The sequence below is a fragment of the Scyliorhinus torazame genome, chromosome 16 (assembly GCF_047496885.1).
Source record: "Scyliorhinus torazame isolate Kashiwa2021f chromosome 16, sScyTor2.1, whole genome shotgun sequence".
Taxonomy (NCBI): Eukaryota; Metazoa; Chordata; class Chondrichthyes; order Carcharhiniformes; family Scyliorhinidae; genus Scyliorhinus; species Scyliorhinus torazame.
The window spans coordinates 57,062,381-57,078,402 of record NC_092722.1 but is presented as its reverse complement, the minus strand read 5'-3'; the positions used below and the strand labels follow the sequence as shown (position 1 = coordinate 57,078,402).

Genomic DNA, 16,022 nt, shown 5'->3' with positions numbered 1-16,022 from the left:
GCCAGCGCCTGTAGAACCCCTGCGCAGACCCTCTCAAGGCAAACTTTATCCTCTCCAGCTTAATGAACCCAGCCATGTCATTTATCCAGGCCTCCACGCTGGGGGGCTTCGCCTCCTTCCACATTAGCAAGATCCTTCGCCGGGCTACTAGGGACGCAAAGGCCAGAATGCCGGCCTCTTTCGCCTCCTGCACTCCCGGCTCATTCACTGCTCCAAATATTGCTAGCCCTCAGCTTGGCTTGACCCGGGCTTTCACCACCTTAGATATTGTTCCCGCCACTCCCCCCCAGTGCCGGGCATGACCAAAACATATGGACATGGTTCGCCGGACTTCCTGAGCACCTCCCACATCTGTCCTCTACCCCAAAGAACCTACTCAGCCTCGCCCCCGTCATGTGCGCTCTGTGAACCACCTTAAATTGTATCAGGCTAAGCCTGACACACGAGGAGGAGGAATTAACCCTCCCTAGGGCATCAGCCCATAGCCCCTCCTCAATCTCCTCCCCCAGCTCCTCCTCCCATTTACCCTTCAGCTCCTCTACCAACGCCTCCCCCTCTTTCATCTCCTGGTATATTGCCGACACCTTGCCCTCTCCCACCCATACGCCCGAGATCACCCTGTCTTGAATTTCCTGTGCCGGGAGCAACGGGAATTCCCTCACCTGCCGCCTCACAAATACCCTCACCTGCATGTATCTGAAAGCATTTCCCGGGGGTATCCCAAACTTCTCCTCTAGTGCCCCTAGGCTCGCAAACGTCCCGTCAATGAACAGGTCACCCATTCTTCTAATCCCCGCCAGATGCCAGCTCTGAAACCCCCGTCCATCCTCCCCGGGACAAACCGATGGTTACCCCTGATCGGGGACCACACCGAGGCTCCCATTGCACCCCTGTGCCGTCTCCACTGGCCTCAAATCTTTAGCATTGCCACCACCACCGGACTCGTGGTGTACCTTGACGGCGAGAGCGGCAGCGGTGCCGTCACCAGCGCCCCCAGACTCGTTCCTTTCCAGGACGCCATCTCCAACCTCTTCCATGCCGCCCCCTCTCCCTCCATCACCCACTTACGGATCATCGCCACATTTGGTGCCCAGTAGTAGCTCCCCAAAAATCGGTAGCGCCAACCCTCCTCGGTCCCTACTGCGCTCCAAAAACCCTCTCCTTACCCTCGGGGTCTTATTCGCCCACACAAACCCCATAATGCTCCTGCCTACCCTCTTAAAAAAGGCCTTGGTGATCACGATGGGAAGGCACTGAAACACAAAGAGAAACCTTGGAAGGACCACCATTTTGACCGACTGCACTCTACCCGCTAGCGAGAGCGGTAACATGTCCCATCTTTTGAAGTCCTCCTCCATCTTCTCCACCAGTCTCATCAGATTCAGTTTAGGTAGGGCCCCCCAACTCTTGGCTATCTGGATCCCCAGGTACCGAAAACTCCCCTCCGCCCTCCTCAGCAGTAGATCGCCTATCCCCCTTTCTTGGTCCCTTGCCTGTACTACAAAAAGCTCACTCTTCCCTACATTAAGCTTATAGCCCGAAAAATCCCCAAACTCCCGTAGAGTCTGCATGACCTCCACCATCCCCTCCACCGGATCCGCCACATACAGCAACAGGTCATCTGCATAAAGCGACACTCGATGCTCCTCTCCCCCTCGGACCACCCCCCTCCATTTCCTAGACTCCCTTAATGATATGGCCAAGGGTTCAATTGCTAATGCAAACAACAGGGGGGACAGGGGGCACCCCTGTCTCGTCCCACGGTACAGACGAAAATACTCCGACCTCCGCCGATTCGTAACCACACTCGCCACCGGGGCTCTGTAAAGGAGCTTAACCCAGCTAATAAACCCTCCCCCGAACCCAAAGCTACGCAGCACTTCCTAGAGGTACTCCCACTCAACTCAGTCAAAGGCCTTCTCCGCGTCCATAGCTGCCACTATCTCCGCCTCTCCCTCCACCGCTGGCATCATTATCACGTTTAAGAGCCGCCGCACATTGGTGTTTAGTTGCCTGCCCTTTACAAATCCCGTCTGGTCCTCGTGAATCACCCCCGGGACACAGTCCTCGATCCTCGTAGCCAGCACTTTTGCCAGCAACTTAGCATCCACGTTGAGGAGCGAGATCGGCCTGTACGATCCACATTGCAGTGGGTCCTTGTCCCGCTTTAGGATCAAAGATGGTGGAGCAGACTCAATGGGCCAAATAGCCTAATTCTGCCCCTACAGTTGATGATTTATGAACTTATAGTAATAATAATGATAATCTAATCTTTATTAGTGTCACAAGTATGCTTACATTAACACCGTAATGGAGTTACTGTGAAAATCCCTTTATGACATCTTGCTGTTAAATTTCTTTCTTCAATCTAGGCTTTCAGATGGATGTTATCTTTTCTTTCAGTTAGTAATGGTTTTCACTGTAGATACACAGAAATAGCAGGTAGCCAGCATTCAAGAGTGACAGCTTCTCTTTCAGGGTCTAGAATCTTCTGCCTTCAGACAGTAGGCAGCAGAGCAGAGATAGAGAGATGCTTCCACCTTGAAAGTCCAGTGGCTTCTTCCGAGGTCTCTCCGAAAAACCCAATCTGACAGGAAATATCGCTGTTGGTTGTCGGGAAGAATACTGTCTCTGACCAATCTATTGGCCACCAGGCAACCAATCAAAGTGAACCCCTCCAATCTCTTGGGTGCCAAAAGCCCAGGAGCAGGAGTAGGCTATTCAGTGAGATCATGGCTGATCTGTGGCATAACATCATGTACCTGCCTTTGGCCCATATCCCTTAATACCCTTGCTTAACAAATAATTATTTATCTGGCCCATATCCCTTAATACCCTCACTTAACAAATCTATCTTAGATTTAAAATTTAAAACTGATCTTGTATCAGTTGCCATTTGGGGAAGAGACGTCCAAAGTCTACCACCCTTTGTGTGTAGAAGTGCTTCCTAACATCTCTCCTGAATGATCTGGCCCTAATTTTAGACTATGCCTCCTATTTATAGAATCTCCAACCAATGGACGCAGTTTATCTACCCTGTCTTTTATTGTTAATATATTGAAGACTTTGTTCAGATCACCCCATAACCGTCTAAATTTTAACGAAAACAAGCCTAACTTGTATAATCTTTCCTCATAACTTAACCCCTGAAGTCCAGTATTATTCTTGTAAATCTACTTTGCACTCCCTCCAAGGCCAAAATATCCTTCCTAAGGTATGGTGCACAGATCTGCTCACAGTACTCCAAGTGGGGTCTAACCAGGGTTTTATAAAGCTGCAGCATAACTACGGTGTCCTTATATTCCAGTCCTCTGGATATAAAGGCCAACATTCTGTAAGTCTCCTTGATTATTTTCTGTACTTGTTTGTGGCATTTTAAAGATCTATGCATCTGAACCGTCAGATCTCTTTTGACCTCCACTGAATTTAGTTTCATATCATCTGGAAACTACCCAGATCTATCTTTTTTTGGTCCAAAATGGATAACCTCACACTTGCTTACATTGAAATCCAGCTGCCACAATTTTCCCCATTCACCTAATCTACATTGAAATCCATCTGCCACAGTTTTGCCCATTCACCTAATCTATCAATATCCCTTTGTAATTTTATGCTGTCATCAACATTGTCTACAATGCCACCCAACTTTGTGTCACCAGCAAATTTGGATATATGACTTTCTATGCCATTTCCAAGTTAATGATTGTGAACAATTGAGGCCGTAACACAGAACCCTGTGGGACACCACTAGTCACATCCTGCCAATTTGAGTACCTAACCATTATCCCTACTTTCTGTTGCCTGCCACTCAACCAATTTCTCCGCACTGGCTCTCTGGAAGGTTTTCTTCAGCAATGTATGTACAAGCCTGTTCAAAAGTATCCTAGCCAGCATCTTCCCAGCAATAGAAAGGAGCGGTGATCCCACGGTTGGAGTAGTCTGACTTTTCTCCCTTTTTTGTAGTAAAGGAGTATTGGCGGCATTACAAGGATCCTTGGGATTCTGCCCGGTTCCCTGTGCATAACTCATGGAACTTGGTATACAGGGCAGGGTGGCCCTGCCTAAATATATAAAACATTAGGGCCTCCTTCACCTCCTTCAAAGTCTCACCCTGCGCTTTAACCACATTCGGAGTCTTCACCGAATCGGCCTAAAGTTTCCTCGACAGTGGCTTTAAAGGATTCTTTTATCTCCTTGCCCTGCCGCTCAAACTGCCAATCCATTTGCTTGCCAAAGTTCTTCAGCTCCTGCACCATCATTACCGCCAACGTGGCTAAAGTAATGGACGCGGTGGCAATCTTCCCTCCTTCACCTACCTTCGATGGGCTACCCCCTGAGCTTTCTTCAAGACGAGCTTCTTTGGTGACATTTTCGACATGACTTATCAAGGAGCAATTTCTAAACCCACAACAGGCGAAAAAATGAGTAAAAGACATCAAAAACAAAGACCCAACCGGGAGCCACCTTTTGTGTGTCTTGCCCCTACATGACATCACCAGAAGTCTAGATATTTTGCTTTTATCCAGATCCATAGATATATCAAATTTCGTATCTGAATTTTCAAAAGGGTTAAGTGCCCAAGCTCCCCAATTCTTCAGTTTAGAAATGTATTTCATGCTTTGCCCTGAACCATACAAATAAGCAATGGGAAGACAGAATTGAGCTTCGTTGTGAAGCTCTTTGTGGTGGAATTTGGGGAGGCACAGTGGTTAGCACTGCTGCCTCACAGTGCCAGGGACCCAGATTCAATTCTGGACTTGGATGACTATCTGTGTGGAGTTTGCACAATCTCTCCGTGTTTGCGTGGGCCATGCTAATTTTCCCTTACTGTGCAAAGATGTGCAGGCTAGGTTATGGCGATAGGGCGGGGGAATGGGGCTAGGTAGGGTCCTCTTTTGAGGGCCAGTGTAGACTAGATGGGCTGAATAGCCTCTTTCTGCCTTGTAGGGATTCTATGGAATAGCCGCTAACATTCACTGCCAACACTTGGTCCAGATCGTGGAGCTGTTGTCCTATGGGGTGTGCCATAGCAATAGGAGTGGAAAGGAGGGTGGAGATATCAGTATGGATCCATTTGATATTTGGCAGCGTGAGGTAATTCTTCATGCAATGACTGATTTAAAATTACCAGGAAGCAGGGACATGAAATGCTTCTGAACTGGGTTCGGAGGGATTAATTCATCATTAAGCTGTAAACTGATCTGTTTGTGTATTTTGGAAAAATGTCAGTGTTGAGTGTTTTGTAAGAAGCATAAAGGAATGCAGCACAAAGTATGGAAAAAGCACAGTAACAGAGTTTTGGGCCATTTATTTCTCCGCATGATCACCAGTCCTGGCTTGGCACCTTTTCGCTGGGTGAGGGGGAAAAAATGAGATGAAGGACCCTGGTCTGATTGCATTAACCTCCAGTGTTAAGATCAAGGATCAATTTGTTGAAATTCTGAGGGTAGCTTACCTGCACTCTGTCTCTGCTGATAAATGTGCAGGGGAGGGAAAAAAGATTAAACATACATGTGACTGAAAATGGAATCATTCAGTTTGACATTAAAATAGTTTTATCTTTAAACTAATGGGTGGAACATTCTAACTAATACGATCCAGCTATTTTCCTTTACTTCGGGTTGCCATTTGACCAGTAGCCAGATATGTACAGAACATTGGCTGAGATGAATGTCCTTTAGATTTTTAGTACACAAAATCCAAGGTGAATTTTTTTTCTACTCCGTGATTCTGGACAACCTTCAATTTTGTTATCTAAGATAAGGAAGAAGGAAACAAGAATAGGCTGTTCTGCCCCTTATACCAATTCCAGCCACAGTGTAGGCACACATTTCCCTCTCATGGAATTTATCCTACCGACCTACCAGTCATGGTAAACATCTTAGAAGAAAATTATCTGTAGAACATCTCCCTAACTCCAACGTAATTCAACAAAACTCGAAAATAACTGAATATAACAACTTACAATCTACTGTATGTCATTGAACAACAGCTTACTTTTGATAGTGAAAAGAATTGTGGGTTTGTGTTGAAAGTTTTAAATGGAGCTTAATGCGTGATTGAAATAAAACCTTAAAAGAGGAAAATGTTACCAAGTGTAATGACCTTAGCTATAAGGCATTTGTAACAATGCTTCAAAGAGTTTCATTAGAATTAGAATTCAATGATGGAGGATGTGGAATTCTTTCTTCCTAATTTTTGGACATTGGGGCTAAATGCAGTTTGTGTCATACCCACACCTGATTAGATCAAAGTGGGTGAGACACAAAATGAATCTCTCCATCTCATCTGAATGATTGTGGTAAAAATTTCCTGCACCTCCAGGGCCAGTCTCCCTTTTTGAATGCTGCTGGTGAGCTCTGCCCAGGAGATGCCAACAGCATTGCCACACGCCAAGTGGCACATCCAGCTTGCTTTTGCTTAAAGACAAAGTGGAGAAAAGGCTACTGCAATGGAGATTCTTACAAATTGAACTCCAGGGCACAAAGAGGGATCCAGACTGATGGATGCAGCAATGGAGGAATGGGTTGAGCAGGCCGGCTGGAAGAAAGACACTGTTCCATGAGGGTGGGGAGGAGTGCAGGAGACCTGTGAGCTCCACCCTCAGAAGGAGGTGGTAGCAAGTGTCCAGGATCATAAGCTCTCAGAGTCTGGACCAGTGGACCTTGCAGCAGTCCCACAAGAAGTCTACTGCCCTAATGTAGGTGGTCAACACCATTGAATGCATCTTCATAGATCATAGAATTTACAGTGCAGATCTTTACCAGACATCTCCTGCTCACTGCTCCACCTTAGTCTCTTGTGCTGCTCAATGCACCACACTCCTATCAGCACTCAGCAGCACTCCCTGGCACTCAGGACTCATGCCTAATATCCAAATATAACCGTACCCTCACATACCTAGCAAGGTTTCCGGCCTCACATTCATCTATCACTGCCTCCATAGACCTCCAGCTCGGGCAGGCACATCACCCAAACACAGAGCTTCACAACTACTGACATTCAGTCCTCACTCTTGCAGGACAAGGTAGCACATAACAGAAGGGAGCAGGGGACAAGGATGCCTGCATCTCCTGAACCCTCCAGAGGAAATGGTTCTCTACAAAATAGTACTGGTTGTGATAGGGCCCACATAAAATGATATTGCTGAGAGCATTATGGTATGTTGTTGATTAATGCTCCTTCTCAATTCCCAGAATATCCTTAACCTGCTATCTGGCTGCTGTGCTGTGACCATTGACCTCTTGCTTCACATCCCAGCCCCTTCCCTCACAACATCTTTGTCCTTCTGATCTTCTGCTATCAGATATTCAAAAATTGCTAGAATAGAAACAGAAAATGCTGGAAATACTCAGCAGATCAGCTGAATCGGATCATTGCACGAAGAGTCATCATCAACCTGGGCGCGCTCTAACGGAAAAATTTCCAAGGGCTCGATTCATTTAAATGGGAATAAAGTCTCATAGCGAGCGTGTTTAGCCACGTGTTGCCAAGGCTGCACATAGCTCCATTCTGTACACTGCTCCGCTCGCCAGAACTCCCCAGTATAGCAAGAGTCAAATGGCGCCCCAATCGCTGTGGCCCAACGCATCCCCAACTCCCCCCCAGCCTGTATGCACTATGAGAGGATGGCACAGCCAGGGTACTAGGTGGGCACTGCCATCATGCCCAGATGGCACCAGCAGTGCCAGGGCACCACCCTGTCTGAAGAGCATGCAGTTGCGGTCTCTGATACCCTGGAGACCCCAACGAGTGCTGATCCATCTGGTCCACATTTGTGGGGATCAGTGCTGAACAGCGCTCACCCTAGGTGTCCAAGGCAAAGGGGAAGAATCCCTAAGCCTCAAGTGCCTCAGGAATCTGCACATTAGAGTGAGACTAACTATCTCACTCTAATATGCAGATTTGCCAAATGTGATCCCGCCCACAATCGGGTGCAGCTTGGCTGTTGGATCGTGCCCTAAGTGACATCTGTGGCAGATTTTGCTGGAAGTTCCCCACCGCTATTCAATGAAACGTAGTCACTTTTTTGGGCCCTGGCGAGTTTCTCACCGGTTTAGCCCACACTTCGAATTATTTTCGTCGCTGGGGAGCTAGAGTCAGAGATTGGGCTGCCATTTTGAAATGCCCCGATTTCTAAGTGAGCTACACCCCTCATCCATGGGCAAAGTCACCCCACACACATGGGCATTACCCCACCCTACCCCCCAAGTGAGGACACCCCGCTATGGGGTCCTTGGTGGCCCCCTCTTCTGGCCCCCCCAAGCCTCCTTAGAGGCCCCCCTTCCAGGATCTCCGTCACCCCCAACCTTTTTACCTGCCCTGCACCCCCTGAACCCTTCATATCCCACTCCACCCTCCTTTCATGGGCATGACCCTCCTTGGGCCCTGACCCTTAGCAGTACCACCCTGGCACCTTGCACTGCCACCCTGGCAGTGCCCTGCCAGCTTGACAGTGCCACCTGGTCACCTTGGCCTTGCTAGGGTGGCAGTGCCAGGGTACCAGCCAGGCAGTGCCAAGGTAGTGCCACATTCCGGGAGGGGGGGGGCCACCCTGCACTATTCCTGGCCACCCAGGGGCCCCCAATACCTGGGAGGCATTGTTCTGCCTGGATCCAGTACTGAACAATATCCGGCTGGGGACCCTCCTGGGGAGGCCTTCAGATATCGGGAGGTCGGTAGATCGCAGGTAGGTAGGCCTTATTAGGTTTAAGGCCTAATTAAGAGAGTGCGACTTGGTCCCACCCATTGTGGGTGGATTCTTGATCCCGGCGCTCCCGTTCGAGCATGGCTAGGCCTGTGGATCTTGCCGTCTGTTGCTCTCCACAGATTCCTGTCCTGCTGAGATGTAAAGATATTAGTGTCACAAGTAGGCTTACATTAACACTGCAATGAAGTTACTGTGAAAATTCCCTAGTTGCCACACTACGGCGTCTGTTCGGCTACACTGAGGGAGAATTCAGAATGTCCACTTCATCTAACAAGCACATCTTTCGGAACTTGTGGGAGGAAACTGGAGCACCTCGAGGAAACCCACACAGACATGGGGAGGAAGTGCAGACACCGCCCAGACAGTGACCCAAGTCCAGCATGTTCTGCTTTTATTTCAGATTTCCAGCCTCTGTAGTACTTTTATAGTAGACGCAAACACTGGTGCCAGCACAGTCGCAGTAGCCCAAGCATGAAGGCACAGAACAATAGCACAGCAGAGATAATCTGCAGCCTCCAGCTCAGACACTAACACCGCATCTGTATTGGATTCTTGTAAAGAGTTGGGATCTGCACCCAGTGAGTTGCAAGCAGTTGGGGTAAAGGATGGTTTGCTTGTGAGCATTCCTGTGGGCAAATAACAGACAAACATTGCTGCAGAGAACTCTGATGAGGGCCTCGATGGGATGGCATGCAGGGATACGCTGACTGAGCATACACACCGAAATGCTGGGTTCATTGGTCGGCTGTCAGACAGCCACTTGTCAATGTCAAGGAGTAGGAAGGAGTCTGGCCCCAACTTGGAAGAAATGGCGTGAAGTTTGCCCTCTCCACTGACTTGGCTATATCTGTCATTGTTGCAAACCCAGAGGCATTGTCACTGCTGTCCCATACCTGTTGCAACCTTTGTATGGACAGGTGACTAGTTTTTCTGCCCTCCCTGTGAGAATGTGGCATTACTCGCTGCTAAATGGAGAAAAACACCTCCAAAAACATCTGAGCGTACTTGCAGACACTTTCCAATATAAAAAGTTCCATAAATTTACTTACCTATAATAAAGATGGGGCTGGTTTAGCACAGGGCTAAATCGCTGGCTTTGAAAGCAGACCAAGGCAGGCCAGCAGCACGGTTCAATTCCCGTACCAGCCTCCCCGAACAGGCGCCGGAATGTGGCGACTAGGGGCTTTTCACAGTAACTTCATTTGAAGCCCACTTGTGACAATAAGCAATTTTCATTTCATTTTCATTTTCATTTAAAGATGTCTGGCTCTTTAAATAAGTCTGCTTCAGGGCCCATGATGCAGGAGTGCCCAAACATTTATGGGCTTTTAAGTGGAACCTTAACGTTATCAGATGTCTAAAACAGCCCAGTACCTGCACAGAGAATTAGGGACCTGTGTAACCAAGCTGAGTCATTTCATCTCTTCAATGAAGCAGATTGGCACATCCTCACCTAGAGACTGTGGTAGTACCAGGTATTGCGCATCAGAGACACAGGATGTAATTTAATGCCTTCTCTGAGGTGAGTTTGAGGTTGGGTTTGTAATAAGATAGGAAGGTGTCAGGTGGATTAAGTCAGGGGTGGGAAGACACATTGATGCCCTGCCTACCCTGCCACCATTTGGCCCTTAAATGGTCAGTTAATCTCCGTTTAAGAGCCTCATCCTATCGTCGCTGATATCAACCAGCAGCGGGCAGGGCAGCCACCATGCCGGAAACATGGTTGGGGCTTTTTGCAGGCTCCTTTGGAGCACTTGGTGCCTGTTTGAGTGACCTAGCACTTGGCAGGGGAAAGCCACTGAGAGCTACCCCCTGCCCTTGTCGCCAATCCCCAGAGGAGGCCAATGACTTTATCAGAAACTATAAGCTGAGGGAAAACTGAATGTAGATGAGAGATGGAGGAGCTGAAACAACAGAGATCACAAGATGCGAGTATTGGGGGGCCGGTGTGGGATTTTTCACGGGCGGGGTGATTTTGTCGTTGTGATTGTTGGGTAAGGGGCAATAGGTCGTAAGTGGGCAACTCTCACCCTCATAATAATCTTAACAATCTTTCTTATTGTCACAAGTAGGCTTACATTAACACTGCAATGAAGTTACTGTGAAAAACCCCTAGTCGCCACACTCCGGCACCTGTTCGGGTACACAGAGGGAGAATTCAGAATGTCCAATTCACCTAACAAGCATGTCTTTCGGGATTTGTGGGAGGAAACCGGAGCACCTGGAGGAAACCCATGCAGACAAAGAACAAAGAAGAACAAAGAAAAATTACAGCACAGGAACAGGCCTTTCGGCGCTCCAAGCCTGCACCGATCCAGATCCTCTATCTAAAACTGTCACCTATTTTCTAAGGATCTGTATCCCTCTACTCCCTGTCCATTCATGTATCTGTCTAGATACATCTTAAATAACGCTATCGTGCCCGCCTCTACCACCTCCGCCAGCAATGCGTTCCAGGCACCCACCACCCAGCGCATATCTCCCTTAAACTTTTCCCCTCTCACTTTGAACTCGTGACCCCTAGTAATTGAGTCCCCCACTCTGGAAAAAGCTTCTTGCTATCCACCCTGTCTATAGCTCTCATGATTTCGAAGACCTCAATGAGGTCCCCCCTCAACCTCCGTCTTTCTAATGAAAATAATCCTAATCTACTCAACCTCTCTTCATAGCTAGCGCCCTCCATACCAGGCAACATCCTGGTGAACCACCTCTGCACATTCTCCAAAGCATCCACATCCTTTTGGTAATGTGGTGACCAGAACTGTACGCAGTATTCCAAATGTGGCCGAACCAAAGTCTTATACAACTGTAACATGACCTGCCAACTCTTGTACTCAATACCCCTTCCGGTGATGGAAAGCATGCCGTATGCCTTCTTGACCACTCTATCAACCTGCGCAGCCACCTTCAGGGTACAATGGACCTGAACACCCAGATCTCTCTGTACATCAATTTTCCCCAGGGCTTTTTCATTTACCGTATAGTTCATTCTTGAATTGGATTTTCCAAAATGCATCACCTCGCATTTGCCCGGATTGAACTCCATCTGCCATTTCTCCGCCCAACTCTCCAATCTATCTATATTCTGCTGTATTCTCTGACAGTCCCCTTCACTATCTGCTACTCCACCAATCTTAGTGTCATCTGCAAACTTGCTAATCAGACCACCTATACCTTCGTCCATATCATTTATGTATATCCCAAACAACAGTGGTCCCAGCACGGATCCCTGTGGAACACCATTGGTCACAGTTCTCCATTTTGAGAAACTCTCTTCCACTATTACTCTCTGTCTTCTGTTGCCCAGCCAGTTCTTTTTCCATCTAGCTCGTACACCCTGGACCCCATGAGACTTCACTTTCTCCATCAGCCTACCATGGGGAACCTTATCAAATGCCTTACTGAAGTCCATTACATCTACAGCCCTTCCCTCATCAATCAACTTTGTCACTTCCTCAAAGAATTCTATTAAGTTGGTAAGACATGACCTTCCCTGCACAAATCCATGTTGCCTATCACTGATAAGCCCATTTTCTTCCAAATGGGAATAGATCCTATCCCTCAGTATCTTCTCCAGCAGCTTCCCTACCACTGATGTCAGGCTCACCGGTCTACAATTACCTGGATTATCCCTGCTACTTTTCTTAAACACGGGGACAATATTAACAATTCTCCAGTCCTCCGGTACCTCACCCGTGTTCAAGGATGCTGCAAAGATATCTGTTAAGGCCCCAGCTATTTCCTCTCTCACTTCCCTCAGTAACCTGGGATAGATCCCATCCGGACCTGGGGACTTGTCCACCTTAATGCCTTTTAAAATACCCAACGCATCCGCCCTCCTTATGCCGACTTGACCTAGAGTAATCAAACAACTATCCCTAACGTCAACCTCCGTCATGTCCCTCTCCTTGGTGAATACTGATGCAAAGTACTTGTTAAGAATCTCACCCATTTTCTCTGACTCCACGCATAACTTTCCTCCTTTGTCCTTGAGTGGGCCAACCCTTTCTCTAGTTACCCTCTTGCTCGTTATATATGAATAAAAGGCTTTGGGATTTTCCATAACCCTGTTTCCTAAAGATAATTCATGACCTCTTTTAGCCCTCTTGATTCCTCGTTTCAGATTGGTCCTACATTCCCGATATTCTTCCAAGCTTCGTCTGTCTTCAGTCGCCTATGTATGCTTCCTTTTTCCTCTTAGCTAGGCTCACAATTTCACCTGTCATCCATGGTTCCCTAATCTTGCCATTTCTATCCCTCATTTTCACAGGGACATGTCTGTCCTGCACTCTAATCAACCTCTCTTTAAAAGCCTCCCACATATCAAATGTGGATTTACCTTCAAACAGCTGCTCCCAATCCACATTCCCCAGCTCCTGCCGAATTTTGGTATAGTTGGCCTTCCCCCAATTTAGCAGTCTTCCTTTAGGACCACTCTCGTCTTTGTCCATGAGTATTCTAAAACTTCCGGAATTGTGATCACTATTCCCAAAGTAATCCCCGACTGAAACTTCAACCACCTGGCCAGGCTCATTCCCCAACACCAGGTCCAGTATGGCCCCTTCCCGAGTTGGACTATTTACATACTATAGAAAGCCCTCCTGGATGCTCCTTACAAATTCTGCTCCATCTAGACCTCTGAACCTAAGTGTATCCCAGTCAATGTTGGGAAAATTAAAATCCCCTATCACCACCACCCTGTTGCTCCTATATCTTTCCATAATCTGTTTACATATTTGTACCTCTATCTCACGCTCGCTGTTGGGAGGTCTGTAGTGCAGCCCCAACATTGTTACCGCAGCCTTCCTATTTCTGAGCTCTGCACATATTGCCTCACTGCTCGAGTCCGCCATAGTGCCCTCCTTCAGCACAGCTGTGATATCCTCTCTGACTAGTAATGCAACTCCTCCACCCCTTTTACCTCCCTCTCTATCCCGCCTGAAGCATCGATATCCTGGGATACTTAGTTGCCAATCATGCCCTTCCCTCAACCAAGTCTCAGTAATAGCCTACTGCACCTGGTATTCCCAGGCGGTCTCCCATCCAAGTACTAACCAGGCCTGAGTCTGCTTAGCTTCCGAGATCAGACGAGATCGGGCGTTTTCAGACTAGTATGGCCTTAGGCAAGTCTCAGTAATAGCAATAACATCAAACTCCAAGTACTAATCCAAGCCCTAAGTTCATCTGCCTTACCTACTACACTTCTTGCATTAAAACAAATGCACCTCAGACCACCAGTCCCTTTGCGTTCATCATCTGCTCCCTGCCTACTCTTCCCCTTAGTCACGCTGACTTCATGATCTCGTTCCTTACAGGCTTTAGTTACTACCTCCTTACTGTCCACTAACCTCCTCATTTGGTTCCGAACCCTCTGCCACATTAGTTTAAACCCTCCCCAACAGCATTCGCAAAAGCACCCCCAAGGACATTGGTTCCAGTCCGGCCCAGGTGTAGACTGTCCAATTTGTAGTAGTCCCACCTCCCTCCGAACTGGTCCCAATGTCCCAAAAATCTGAACCCCTCCCTCCTGCACCATCTCTCAAGCCACGCATTCATCCTGCCTATTCTTTCATTTCTACTCTGACTACCACGTGGCACTGGTAGCAATCATGAGATTACTACCTCTGAGGTCCGACTTTTTAACTTGGCTCCTAACTCCCTAAACTCTGCTTGTAGGACCTCATCCCATTTTTTACCTATATCATTGGTGCCTATATGCTCGACGACAACTGGCTGTTCACCCTCCCCCTTCAGAATGTTCTGCAGCTGATCTGAGACATCCCTGCCCAGTGCACCTGGGAGGCAACATACCATTCGGGAGTCTCGTTTTCAACCACAGAACCGCCTATCTACTCCCCTTACAATTGAATCCCCTATGACTATAGCCCTTCCACTCTTTTTCCCGCTCTTCTGTGCAGCAGAACCAGCCACGGTGCCATGAACCTGGTTACTGGTGCCTTTCCCTGGTGAGCCATCTCCCCCAACAGTATCCAAAACGGTATACCTGTTTTGGAGGGAGATGACCGCAGGGGATACCTGCACTGCCTTCCTGCTTTTTCTCTGCCTTTTGGTCACCCATTCCCTTTCTTCCTCAGCAATTCTAATCTGTGGTGTGACCAGTTCGCTAAACATGCTATCCACGACATCTTCAGCATCGCCGATGTTCCAAAGTGAGTCCATCCGCAGCTCCAGAGCCGTCATGCGGTCTAACAAGAGCTGCAGCTGGACACACTTCCCGCACGTGAAGGAGCCAGGGACATCAGCCACATCCCTGAGCTCCCACATTGTGCAAGAGGAGCTTAACACGGGTCTGAGATCTCCTGCCATTTTTAATCTTAAGCTTAACTTAGTCCAACTATAATTTCAAATAATAGATAAATGAACAAGGAAAAAGAAAAAGAAAAATTGTTACCAATCATGCGATAAAAAAAAATAGAAATAGAAAACCTTACCTTATCAACACACCTCAGGGAAAAGAAAAAAACCCATAAAACTGCTTACCAGTCACCAACCAAACACTTACCTGCTGGCTGTGATGTCACGGTTCAACTTCTTTCTACTTCTACCTGCCCTTGAGTCTCCCTCTTGATCTTTACTCGGCTGCGATCCTTACAGTGATTGTTTTTTTTTTGGTTAGAGGAGGAGGTAGGGAGGGAAACGCTGAAGAAGTGTTTGATGTTTAATTGTCACTTGACAACAGCTCCTCCACAAACCACCTTCTGGATACAGGGACCACAATGCACTGATGCAAATTTTCCCCGCTCTGCTGCCCTCTGCTGGAGACACAGGGAGAACATGCAGACTCAGCACGGACAGTGACCCAAGCCGGGATTCGAACCAGGGATCCTAGTGCTGTGAAGCAACAATTCTAACCACTGCTACCATGCCGCCCCCCCCCCCCCTGCTGTGTGTGATGTTTTTCTTTTTGGAGTGGGTGACTTGTGGTTTTCGATCTGTCTTTGTTTGTGTGAGGGAGGGTGGGGTCCACAGGGAGCTGTTTGTACAGACCATGAAGGAAAGGGCAGCGGAGGGGTAGATATGAGAGGCCTTCGGGCAGGAGCTGCCAGGCTGGCAGGTAATGCTGGTGAACAACAGAAGTGAGGTGCAGGGATCGGGCAAAGCCAGGGTGGAGGAGGGTTGTCTGGGGTTGCGACGTGGCAGTGTGAGAGACTGAGCGTGGTCATGGGCGGATAAGGGGGCCATCTTGAATGGGCCCGGTTCAGGGCAAAATGAAAGAAGATAGAATTGGAGGGGAACGATGACGGAGGGTAGAGGGGAGTGGAGTCGGAAGCCTATGATAAGATTCGTAACA

At 48.0% G+C, this 16,022-nt stretch overlaps 1 protein-coding gene and 1 non-coding gene across 3 annotated transcripts in view; one reads left to right on the top strand and one right to left on the bottom strand.

Moving 5' to 3' along the window:
• sh2d5 (SH2 domain containing 5) overlaps positions 1–16,022 on the top strand; it is a 118,180-nt gene that overhangs the window by 74,696 nt on the left and 27,462 nt on the right. The window lies entirely within an intron of this gene.
• On the bottom strand, positions 13,717–13,835 carry LOC140393389 (5S ribosomal RNA). Its single transcript, XR_011935585.1, has one exon. It is a non-coding gene; the product is annotated as a 5S ribosomal RNA (ribosomal RNA).